Source organism: Dendronephthya gigantea, unplaced genomic scaffold (genome assembly GCF_004324835.1).
Source record: "Dendronephthya gigantea isolate DGI-Jeju-01 unplaced genomic scaffold, DenGig_1.0 000044F, whole genome shotgun sequence".
In the NCBI taxonomy this organism is placed as follows: domain Eukaryota; kingdom Metazoa; phylum Cnidaria; class Anthozoa; order Malacalcyonacea; family Nephtheidae; genus Dendronephthya; species Dendronephthya gigantea.
This window is the reverse complement of record NW_021163054.1, coordinates 422,683-435,125: the sequence shown is the minus strand read 5'-3', so window position 1 is coordinate 435,125 and position 12,443 is coordinate 422,683. Positions and strand designations below refer to the sequence as shown.

The 12,443-nt window shown below is 36.2% G+C and overlaps 1 pseudogene; it reads right to left on the bottom strand.

Annotated features, from left to right (window-relative positions):
- Positions 1-8,766: 8,766 nt before the first annotated feature.
- On the bottom strand, positions 8,767-9,505 carry LOC114527384 (annotated as a pseudogene).
- Between the last annotated feature and the right edge of the window lie 2,938 nt (positions 9,506-12,443).

Genomic DNA, 12,443 nt, shown 5'->3' with positions numbered 1-12,443 from the left:
GTATTCAGATATTAGATATTAGATCTCTTTTATAGATTTTAATTCTACTTTGACCACATTTGAATTATAATGTTATATTTACATTATTCAACATTCATCTGTCATTCCTGGCACAAAATTGGTGATGTGAATGACCACATTATGTATCACAGATGTAGCAATTTTTCATGCATTGAAAACCAATTTGTATTATAATTACAAGATAATATTTCAGTATTATTTTGGTTGAAAATACTGTTTATCGAGACTACTTTCTTTGTTTTATCTACTTTCACATTACTATGATCGGAAAAGGAATGCAAGACATATAATAATAAGAGACGGGAAAGCATCACTGGTAAAAGTTCTGCAAAATCGACTGAAAATACTAACAAAAGCATAATTTCATAACATAGCATAATTTCTCTACAGTTTTTTACCTTTTCTGTCAAAAAAGTCTTTAAAACAGTTTAGACTTAAATGAAATGATGTTTTGTTACTAATAATGGTCTTGTTTGTAACATTTTGAATTTGTAATAATTTTTTACATTCAATGGCATACCGATTCTTTACTTTATTTGAACTGTTGTAAATACTTTGCACCATAAAATTGGTATCAAAATGATCCTAAATATATTATCTTTCCAACAAAAGACATTACAAATCTATATCTTTGATATTGTACATTTTACAGCAGCTGAAACTTTGTCATTTTATGGTTGGAAAAAAAATTGACGAAAATTCAAATAGATCATGTGACTCACTGGTACTTTTGAGGACCATATTGTATGCACTACCTTGTACAGAATGTTATGGGCTTTCAGATGATATATAATATGTTGGTGTAGCTTTCATTGTATCCATGTTATTTGGCTGTTTTCGCAGCAGAGTCCTTAGGGGGGAAAATCGGGGGGGGGGGGGGGAAACCCGGGAAGCAAAGGGTTAAAAAATAATATTAATATTCTTGCATATTTAAGTGTTTTTTTACAATAATGGATAAGGCTCAACAAAGACTGGGCCAGGATTTGTTTCGGTATCACCACTAAGATTAAACCTGTAGCAGTTTACGCGACTCAGGCTTTTGTAAGTATTACATTTACAGCAAGTTGCTAAATATATGGCTATTGAAAGATTTTTTGCACTATCACTATTCTTATTTGTACTATCACTATCACACCATGCAGAGCCACCCTTGCATTGCCATTCAGTAATTGATAAAAATGCCTTACTTGGTTTATATTCATCAGTCTGTGGTGTTTATGACTTATCATGCATCAAGTAGAGGGAAGTATATACTTTCCAACTAGCTTTCTGCTTTTTCCCAGAAGACAACTTAGTTTCTTTGCTCAGCTGGTATTCTACTAGGCTCTCAATCACATGGTCTAACATGGTGCTTGATCTTGCGCTTGATAATCACAGAGTAAACTGGTATTTCAAAACGTTTCTCATAGACAAACCTGGCAAGTGTTCTCGACTGACTCTACTGTACATGTAGTATTGATCCTTCTAGTTTCAGTAACACTTGGTCATTGTGGCATATAAGCTTTTCTTGGTAATTCTTATGCACCACTTGATGGTGCATGTCTGTATGTGTCAAAAAGGGCTCATACAAAACCTGCATGCATGCAGAAATGTGACTGTTATGGCAATACACTTAGGTAAGTAAAATGTTTAAATTATTTATAATTTTAAAATTCACAGCCTGGATAAACTAGGATTTTTTTTCTAGGATTTTGCTGTAACATTGTATCTTCCCAGAGTGGATCTAATCATTATCAACAATTGTGAGCTGAACCGTGAACTTCTATTTTACTGCTCCTAATATGATCCAGGGACCACACCCAAGAGAACTTAAAATAAAATTTTATTAAGAAATTACAGACCATCAGCTTACATTATAGCTTGTATTTTAGAATATTTATATATTTATTAGACTGCTTGTCTTTTTCTGAATTATTTACCTTTTTCCATCAATATATTATTATCACTCATGAAGGATCAAGTAAAGCATGTAAATGATTCATTTGGGATATCTGCGGCTGCTATATTCGATAACCAAGACGAAGATGTTTTAAAAGCAATCGAGGAAGTATGTTGTGGAGGAAATCGTTGGTGTATGCAACTCCAGAATGCTTCGTCGGGAAAAAACGTTGGAGGACTCTTGCAAGTTCTCAAACATTTCGTGAAGACTGCATCGCGGTTGTCATAGATGAAGCGCATTGCTTGGTACATTGGTAAGCAAGAATATTATTTTGTACGGTATATCTGAAAATAAGGTATGTCTAATCAATTGTATTACATAATTGTATTCTGATTGTATTCTTTATGGGAACATCTACTCAAAAGGAAAGCCCATTTAGAAAATGGTATGCCAATGTTGTGGAGTTGAAGTCATTGCTCCATTCTTCAACTCGATATGCTGTATTTACTGCAACTGCAACAAAAGCCACGAAGAGTATTATTTATCAAATGTTGAATTTAAATGTCTACAGCACTTTTGAGATTGAGAAACCACCTCATCATAGTCACCTTAGGCTGTTGATATGCACAGTAGCATTCGGGATGGGTATTGACTGTAAAGATGTGTATTCCAGCATCCATTTTGGTCCTTCTAGCACTGTGGAGAGCCTTATACAGAAAACGGGAAGATTAGGGAGGGATGGAAAACAATGCATTTGTTATGTCTTATACAATGGGCTTCTGACATCTCATTGTGATAATCAGATTAAACAACTTGTGGAGACAAAGAACTGTCGCCAAAACCATATTAGCAATTTTTTCCAAACAAATTCAACTATGTCTTATCCAACAGGTTGTTTGTGCTGTGATCATTGTAGTAAAAATTGTGACTGTTCTGAACATGAGAATATTTCCATGATTTCCTTTGGGGAAACAGCAACAGAGCCAAATGATAGATCATTTAGCATTAAGCGATATACCTCTAAGGATCAAAGAGCACTCCTGCGACAGAAACTTCTTGACTACAGAGCAAGCTTAATTCCAGCAACCACAGAACAATTTTTACCTGTTGGTTCCACAGGCATATTGTTCGAATTTGACCACTATCAAATTGAACAAGTTCTAGCAAACTGTGATCATTTATGCTCTATGGATGACATTATCAGCTGTGTCGAGTTATGGAGAAATACTCATGCAAATATGGTTTATACCATTTTAAATAAGGTTTTTCAAGATATGAATGGTGATGTTTTGTTTTTCCTGGCAGAGGAGGATATTGAAGATATGGAGGTAGTTCAAGAAGATTGGGAAGAAATACAAGATGACACCGGAAGGCCTGAATTGTTTGGTGATTTAAAATTTGATGACTTATCAAACATTACTGAGGAAAATAGCCTAAATCAAAGTGTGGGATTTGACAATGACAATGTGAGTTTTATTTTAAATCATATAACAAAAGACATGGAACATGATTAGTGCATCCATTTAGTTAATTATATTATAATTATAGTCTGCACTATGATAGTAATATTATATTATATATATAATATACATTTGTTTATTGTACAAAAATTTTTGAGGTGAGATTCAGGTGATGCGGGAGTGGTGAAAGGGCATGGGGGGGGGGCATTCAAACCTAAGAGCAGTCATAAAGAAAATTTTGTAGCCATGCTATTTTGATGATACCAAAATTTCAGCTCATTTAATTACTATTTCTATGAGCAAATCGAAAATTATGAATTTGAAACAAAAACTAGTTGAAATAGCAAGCATTTTTGATTGATGAAAAGGGCACCTCTTCCTCCCCCCTTAAAAAGGGGCAGGAGAGGCAAATGCCCCCTCGCTGGCATCCTTGGAGAGATTGTTCTATTTTGTACTATACCACAATGTCTGTTTCAACGTGCACATTTGTGAAGATGTACTATTTTTTTGTGCATGTTTAGCCATTTGAAAAATGCACTTGCATCATGGTCTGCCAATAAACTGTCTTTCATATCTGAAAAATGGCTGTAACATCTTCTGTTTGAGGGTTGCATTGCTTTCTGTTGGATTAGTTCATTCACCGCCTTCCGGAGATCCCCATCTGCAGAACGGCTAGAATGCTTACCAGATCTTCTTGTTATAACACACATGTTATCAAAATTGTCTAACATTTCACTGGTAACGGAAAGAGCACTGCAATACCTGTCTATGGCTTGTTTGTTTAATCCATTTGGTCCAAGATTTCTTATTAGAATTTTAATCAACTGGTTGTAATGTTCAAGCGCCAAATCGAGGGGAATATTTCCACCACGGCCAGGTTTTAACTTATGAAACCTGTTCCAAATTAGACGGTGCGCAGCCCGCGGCGAAAGAAAGCTGTTGATTTGGCAAAGGAGGAAAAATGCCTCAAGGGCATACTTTTTGCTGCTTTGGCCATCCTCTTTAAAATACGGTAGCATAGGCTTCCAACATCTTATTAGCTGCTGTCCATCCCCTTCCGTAACAGCGTCATAAAAATTAGCAAGAAGGAGACCAACCTCAAGTACGGAAGACTGGTAATTAAACATATCGTCCTTCATTACCACAAATTTTTCCGTGTCACGATTCTCCTCAACAACCATTTCACCGTGTGTTTTTTCATGATTATGTTGTCTTTTCCCATCATAGCGAAATGATTTGGTGCAACCAGGAAACCTACACATGTACCTCTCTCCATCAGATGTTTCCACTTTTTTACTGGCTTCAGTTGCTACTCGTGTTTTATCAAGGATTGCTTGCACTTTATCGTCCCTGAGGATGTACTTATTGACTACTTTGCCAGCCAATACATTCAAGCACTCGCGCTTCTCTCGAATTGAGGCATTCTCAATATCCATCTTCAATTTGTCCGTGCTTGACGTTGCATCAATATCTTCAATGCCCAGGTCATTCATCGTTGCAGCCACAATTCTTGCATCCAGTTCAAGTAGAAAGAATTTCTTGCATGCGCTAACATCTTTCGACACATCTCTATGAACATTCCTTCTATTAATTAGATTTCGGTCGCTGTACAGGGTGCATTTGTCGTTGGCTGCAACTGGGTGGTAAAAGTGACTGAAGATATACTACAAAACGATAAAACTGTAAAGTGAAACCATACCTAGAGTTTCACACAGTACAGCACAATACAATACAATCAAACCTTTAGGATGGAAATATTATGGTAATCTCGCAGAAATCTATTACCATAATGGAAAAGCACTCACATCATTCTACTAATTAAAAACATTCTGATTCCTATCCAATCGATACGTTCGAAAATTTACCTCCAAAAACTTCATTCCACCATGAAAATCGGCGACTTCGAAATGAAGTCCTTCGTGCCTTTCTTCCGCAGTAAATCCATTGGATACTTCGAACAACCCGTTCACTCCTCTTTCAACCGTAAGCTGATCACCTACGACAGCCTGTTCTGCATATTTCTTCGTTCCCTCTCGCTCATATGATGGTACGTAATTTTGAAGGTAGTCAAGAATATTTTGCATTCCATCAGCATTATTTTCATTTTCGTATATGACACCAAAAAGAGTCTATATGACAAAAGACAATATACACATCATGCACTATCCAGTACCTGAATTGCCAGCACTACCTTATCATCTATATATCGTTTTTTATTTATTGACCCATGGCCATGGGCCCATGAAAAAGAGACCAGACCACTTGCGCGTAACGTAACACATGACAAGCTTCGTAACTACTAACTAGCCGCCATCTTAGGGGGCAAAACGCACTGAGGGCAAAACGTTGTTAATAACATTTGCTCTTGAATGTGAATTTAATAAATATTATATTATGCATATCTTTCTCAACTTACAGTATCGGTAGGTTTCGCCATTTCTTTGGAATACTGGTGTGATATGTGGTAGGTAACTGCTTCTTTTAAGCCTTTCAAGCAAGAAATGGAGTTGGTCATAACTCTGCTAACCAAGTCAATGTAGTTTTGACGCTGCTTACTGTGCTCAAATTTGCTTGGGCAAAATGCATTTTCCAATGCATTTAGATCACATATTGGCTTATCGTTATTCAAGTGATTACCCGACACTCGGTTCTCCGTTGACATAAGTGTACAATAATGAGCATCTGGATTCTGATTCTCCTCTGTCATATCATGTGTTGCCTGGTGTATGTCAATATTGTCAAGAGTTAACTTCCGTCCATGATCAGGAGACAACTTCGAGTATTTCAAAATGTCAGCATGTGACATGGGGGATGGTCCTATATTGCTTGAAGGGCTATCATTGATGATGGAATCATCTTGGTCATCACCTTGGATATCTTGTTGATCTCCTTGCTGTTTGGTAAATATGGAGATGGGTTCTATTGGTACATCAATAAAATTTCCAGTATTTACTTCTTCTTGCAAACATTTGAATGACTCTAGGATTCTTTTTCCATACTCGCCAGTCGTTTTATCTTTGGAAATTTCATTTGTTTGGAAATTTTCCTGTTTGGAAAAAAACCTCATAAATTGTCATTCAAATATTGTCTTGAAATATTGACGTGCAAAAATTAAATACACAAACAAATTTTTATCCAACACATCTGCTATGTTCAAAAGAATCTTCTTGATATACCAAATCCCATGGGCTCTTTTTGTAAATGGAACAGGTACTATCATGTCCGAAGCAGGTAACTTAACAAGTAACTATAATATTCTAACTTTTAATAAAACTACTTACAATTGTTTCGTCTTTAGAGCCAGGGCCAGGTAACCGAGTGTCCCCTTCTTTCTGCACCAGTTCAATTTTTCCCATTGCTGTCATTCGTTTTCCTTCATTTTCCACCATATCTAGAATTTCTTTGTTATGGTTTTTACCAAATTGAGTAAGTTTCTTGTAGAAATATGTATGTGATGGCATCAACCTCAGGGCCTGCATACGTTTCATCATAGCCTGCAAATGAAATTTTCAGAACTGTACTGTATTTATATAGGTATATATAGGATAATTGAATTTAAATGAAGGGGATGTTTTATTATTTTTTTTATTTATGGTAAAACTTATAAGAAATGAAAAATGCAATAGACAAACAAATGGAAGGGGAATTACTGTATTACACATTGAGTGCCTTTAGTTACATAATACATAACCTATGTCTACCAAAACACAGACAAATATTACAAATAGAAGAAAATTATTAATCATATGTTACAAAAATATTGTATTACTGTACCATAAATCCAGAATGGCGATTGATAATAGATATCATTAATTGGAGTGTGATCATGTTCCTTGATCTGTTACGAAGACAAACGGATGCAGCAACACCAACTGATTGCTTCCATTTCTCTTCATCATCATTTGCTTTAAGAGCAGCAGTCTTCAGCACCATGAGAAGCAAGGGGGCTCTTTCTTGTAATTCGGTGATTAAATTGTCAAAGGAAAAGTTTATAATGCTCTCTTTATCAGTTTTCCTCAAGCAGCTATCTTCTCTCTTTTTCGTTTTTTTGGTGCAGGCTTTTGCACACATGGCCACACATTCTTTATGTATTTGTTTGACAACTTCTTCATAAATATGCTTGCGTACCATTTCGCAACGCCACGCAGCTCTTGCTATTTGTTTCTTTGTACCACGACATAACGTTTTCCCTAAGGCACTCAGTTCAGGTGGTAAGACTTTTGTCTTAGTTCGGTCGGCCCACTTGATTGAAACAGTGACTCGACATTCATTTGGCATTAGCTTTGGTACATTGACTTCTGTGTGGATTGGTGACATCGGAATTTCAGGAATTAATACAGAGCCCTTGCTTACTGGTGTTGATGCACATCCTTGGTTTTGTTTTTCGGACTTGGGTGGGCTAAAACAAACAAAAAATCACAATAAAATACTAAAGCGGGCATATTTGGGAAAATTTATTTTAATTGATTTATCAGAAGATACTGGTTCTGTAACCCATACACCCATTAATTGGAAGTAATAAAAATGTTTCACTGACTGTTAAAATTATTTGGTGTAAAATATTGATGTGTATGGAAGTAAACAGTTTTTACAACAGTACCTTGATCTGAATTGATTATTTTCTAAATTTAGCATTGCTTCGTTGTGGATTCCAACACACTGAACTTGAATGTCATGCTGCATGTGTTTCGTTGTATTGGTTGGGTTGTTTGGAAAACTTAACTTTCTGGTTACTGCTGATCCACTTTCTCTTCGTTTCATCGAAAAGCCATAATCTCCACATTTCTGGCATATAATAATATTAGCTGTTCGTCGATGTTAAGCAAATTTTCCTTCAAATTCTTACGTTTCTTTATCAGCCGGAGACATCCTTTACATATATAAGGCGACGAACCGTGAACAACAAACGGCAAATCATTTAATTCAGCGTTTATATTAGCTTTTCCATGAACCAAATTAAGATCTGTTGGCTTTAACAATGGTTCGAAACATAAAACACAAATTTTGGAGGACATATTAACAATTTATTACCTTTCGCGAACTATGGCAAACCAAAACACTCTTTGCTTGCTGCCATATTATTAGGTTTACATATTCGAGCGGCTGCATATTTAGCGCATTAATTATTTTGCATAAATTATTTTCCCCAAAATCGGGAAAGCTGGCGTAGCAAGCTTTAGGCCCAAGTTGCGCAGTCCCTTCTTCCTTTGGAAGTCTGGGACTGCACGCAGGCTACTTTTAATGTCAATGCAATGTTTTTTTAAGAGATCTGATATTTAAAAGTGTTATGGTGACAGCATTACTATCATGTTGCAAAGTAGCTGTAGTTGGATGACTAACAATACATTCTTTCCTTAATCTTTCATATTCTTCGAGAACCTTTGGCATGTTTACTAGATATTTCTCCTAAGTTGCTCTGCTTAAAGCAACATAAATTTGTCCATAGTTAAATGATCTCTGTTTTACTAATTCTGTGCTGACTACCACTTGATCAAGTGTTAAACCTTGAACTTTATGTACAGTACATGCCCAAGCTAGTGTCACAGGAAATTGTACTCTCTGTATTTCTGGGGATGATGGTTTACCTGGTCTTATTTTGATCTTGACCAAAACAGGTTCAATTAGGACAACTTGATGTTCTCTTGCCAACAGGTTGCTAGTAGTGTTAAGAAGATTTTTACCAGCATTTGGATAATCAAATTTGATGTAAAGAATGGTTGGTTTCTGGTTAGTTGGATTGACATCAACTTTAAACACAGTTCCCATTTGTCCATTGATAAGTCTGTCTGCAATGCTAATATTGCTTGTCAACATCACTCTGGCAGCTTCCTTGATGTGAATTACTAAATCAAGTCCACCTGTTTCAGAATGTTTTCTTGCAAGAACTTTATCAATATCTTGTTCCTTCACATTTGTTGGCAATTGGTCTTTAGCTTTTAGAACAAACAATGGTCCAGCAAGTTGTTCTAATTTCTCATTATTGTGTTTGTCAACTGGTGAGTTCTCTGCCCAAATATGATGGGTAATCAGGGTCATCTGGGGATATTGATCTCGATTGGATTACCTTTATATCATCATCTGTCTGGTTAGCTGTTCTTACTCTGTTAAGAAGTTCAATAAATGCTTTATCATTTCTTTGTCTCATGACTTCTACAAGTTCTATCATTTGGAAGACCTTCCAAGGGTGACATAAATTAAAAATATCATTCTTGTAAGTATCAGAAACAAACTTCTTACGTATTGGTGGTAGTTGACAAAGATCACCAACAACTATAATAGAGATTCCTGCAAATAACAGAGAACTTGGAGTACCAAATATATCTTTTAATGTCTGATGAATATTAAGCAAGGTTGTGTTTCCTACCATAGAAATTTCATCTATAACAATAAGCTTTAACTCTGACAATGTTAACCTTAATTGTGTCCTTCTTTGATCAGATAATGGTGGTACAATATCACCAGCTTCTTTAGGAATAGCAAGACCAGTATTAATTGTTGTTTCATCAATATTAATTGCAGCTACACCTGTTGGTGCCATTAGTAATACAGTTGGTAACTCAGGGTTAACAGGAGGATGTCTAAACATCTTAACTGCTGTATGATATATTGTTTTAATGACATGACTTTTTCCAGCACCACCACCTCCAGTCAAGAACAGATAGATTGGATCTATGTCAACTGGTTTGAGACTGTTTAAGTTCTTCATTGTGTTGTGACACCATGTGAGGAATGTATCATATGCAAGGCGTTGTTGTTTGTTTAGTGATCTGATATTTTGGCGTAATACATCATCGGAGATCTCTGTTGGTTGATTGTAGGTTGTAATAGCTCCAGAAGGAGAGTCGTTACATTGTCCTAGATCAAGATGTGAAGGTAACTGTTCATTAAATGATTCGTCTGGGTTTATATCATCAAGCATTTCATCTAGTAAATCTGCATTCTCTTGGTCATTAAGTGAGTCATATGATTGACCAATCTTGCCTTCATTAGATTTCATTGCCTCAAATGCTTCACTAATAGCATCTGCATCAGGTTCAAATATTGATCTATTGTGTTCGACAATGTTTTGGACATCTTCTTCATAAAATTTGGATGTGTACGTTTGATCAGAAGATAATAATTTATTTTCATCTCGCCATGGGCAATAAAGCAAAAGCAGGTGATGGAAATATAACTCTGGCTGTTTCTTTTTGTTTGGTGTGTGATACCTCAACACAGCTTTGACTTTTCGACATTTCATGTACTCACCTTTGTTAAGGAATTTAATTGTTTTAGGAAGGTTCTGTATTGTATCACTGGTAGTACTTTGGCTTTCAATAACATCGTCTGTTAGGACATTTGGCTGGGCATCCTGTGTCTCACAGTCTATTTTGTAATCTTTATAGTAATATGCAGCAAATTCTGCAAGACACATGTTGTCAACAATCCAGGGTGCATTCCGTGCATGTTTCGTGGAAGAACTTCGGCGTGAGTTTTGAATTGCTGGCACACAATCACGTAGAGGTTGGCGCACAATTTCAGAGTTTTCGTAGTTGGCACAGGATCACATGGTTCCGTCTGGTGTTTAAACGGGCCTGTAATTTCTTAGAAAAATCGGGAATTCCCTAATTTTGTATAGTAATTTAAAGTTAGTGACGTAACTATGATTGGCTAAATAATATATCTGTTCAGTGTTACAATTGAGTCATTGAGATCAGTAATGAAAATTAGATTAATTCGTACTGGGTTATTTGGGTTACCTGTATACAAAAAAGGGTGGGAATGGGCGCAAACAAAATACAGACTTCAACACATCGGCACAGCTAAATTGGAAAATGATCACATAACTCGCCATGTAACTGATGCAAGGGCAAAGTTCGGGTAGGTGACGTACAACATATAAGTGTCGGAGACTTACAAGCATTAGCCATTAGGTTAGAACTACACTAGGAATATATAAGTAATATAACCAAACGAATATATAGCACATATACATATACATATACATATACATATACATATACATATACATATACATATACATATACATATACATATACATATATATATATATATATATACTCTTCTTTCCTGAGCGTTTCCATAGCCTTCTTGTGCAATTTGTTATCATCACCCAGCAAACACATGTGGTCAATGCACAACTTCTTCTGCCTATACCAGGTCTGGTTGTCACCCTCCATCAGGAGTTGAGTGACATCATTGCTCAAGATTTTTCCGGTGCCAAGTGTTCCAGTCCCACAAGAATTAATTATTCTTTGGGCTTGCAATGGGGATAGGCTATTAAGAGTAGGCCTGGCTGTAACTTGCATCTTAAAGCAAGGGTTGCAACGTAATAATCCAGTGCCCGAGTCATCGTCATAAAAGAATTTGAGGTATTTGGATGCCTCGGCCAACTGATTGATGTTGCTCGCCGTTCGAATTGCGGATAGAGATTTGAGGACTTCATTATCTTCAGCCACGAGTTGCTCCAAGTTATTGTGTCGTTAACCAAAGTCTTCAACTTTTAAAGACAAGTTAGTTAAAGCTTTCATTACGTCGTCGATATTAGCTTGGCTAGTTGATCGAGATGAATCTCTGTTGGGTTTCGTGAATTTCGTCCCATCTGCAAAATTTGAGTTATTTTCTTGGAATTCCTGATCACCTAATTCGGGCAAATCACTACAGGCTTTGGTCAACGGCGCTACTTCCTTAGAATTCTTATGGATTCCTTGCTCAGTTGGTTGAATTGGATCTTCAATGGTTTTCGAGTGATAAAAGGACAGCAACGTTTTTTGGCTAGTTGAGTGACTTGTACTTGCAAGAGCATTGGTTGTTTGAGGCCTACTATTATCCTTTGGAGCTTCTGTATAAAATTTTTTAGCTTTAGCATACCTCGCATACAACTGTCGGACATCGGAGGCACTAGATGGAACTACTGTACAGGAATTATTATTTGTAGTAGTGTGCCATCTTCTTTTATGCCGATCAATAGAAGATGCATTTTTTCTGCAAATACTCACATTTTTCTCTTCAAAATTACCCTTCAAGGACCTCTCAAAACATTCCAGGCAAACATAAGTTTCACTTATCTTCTGGATTTTCTT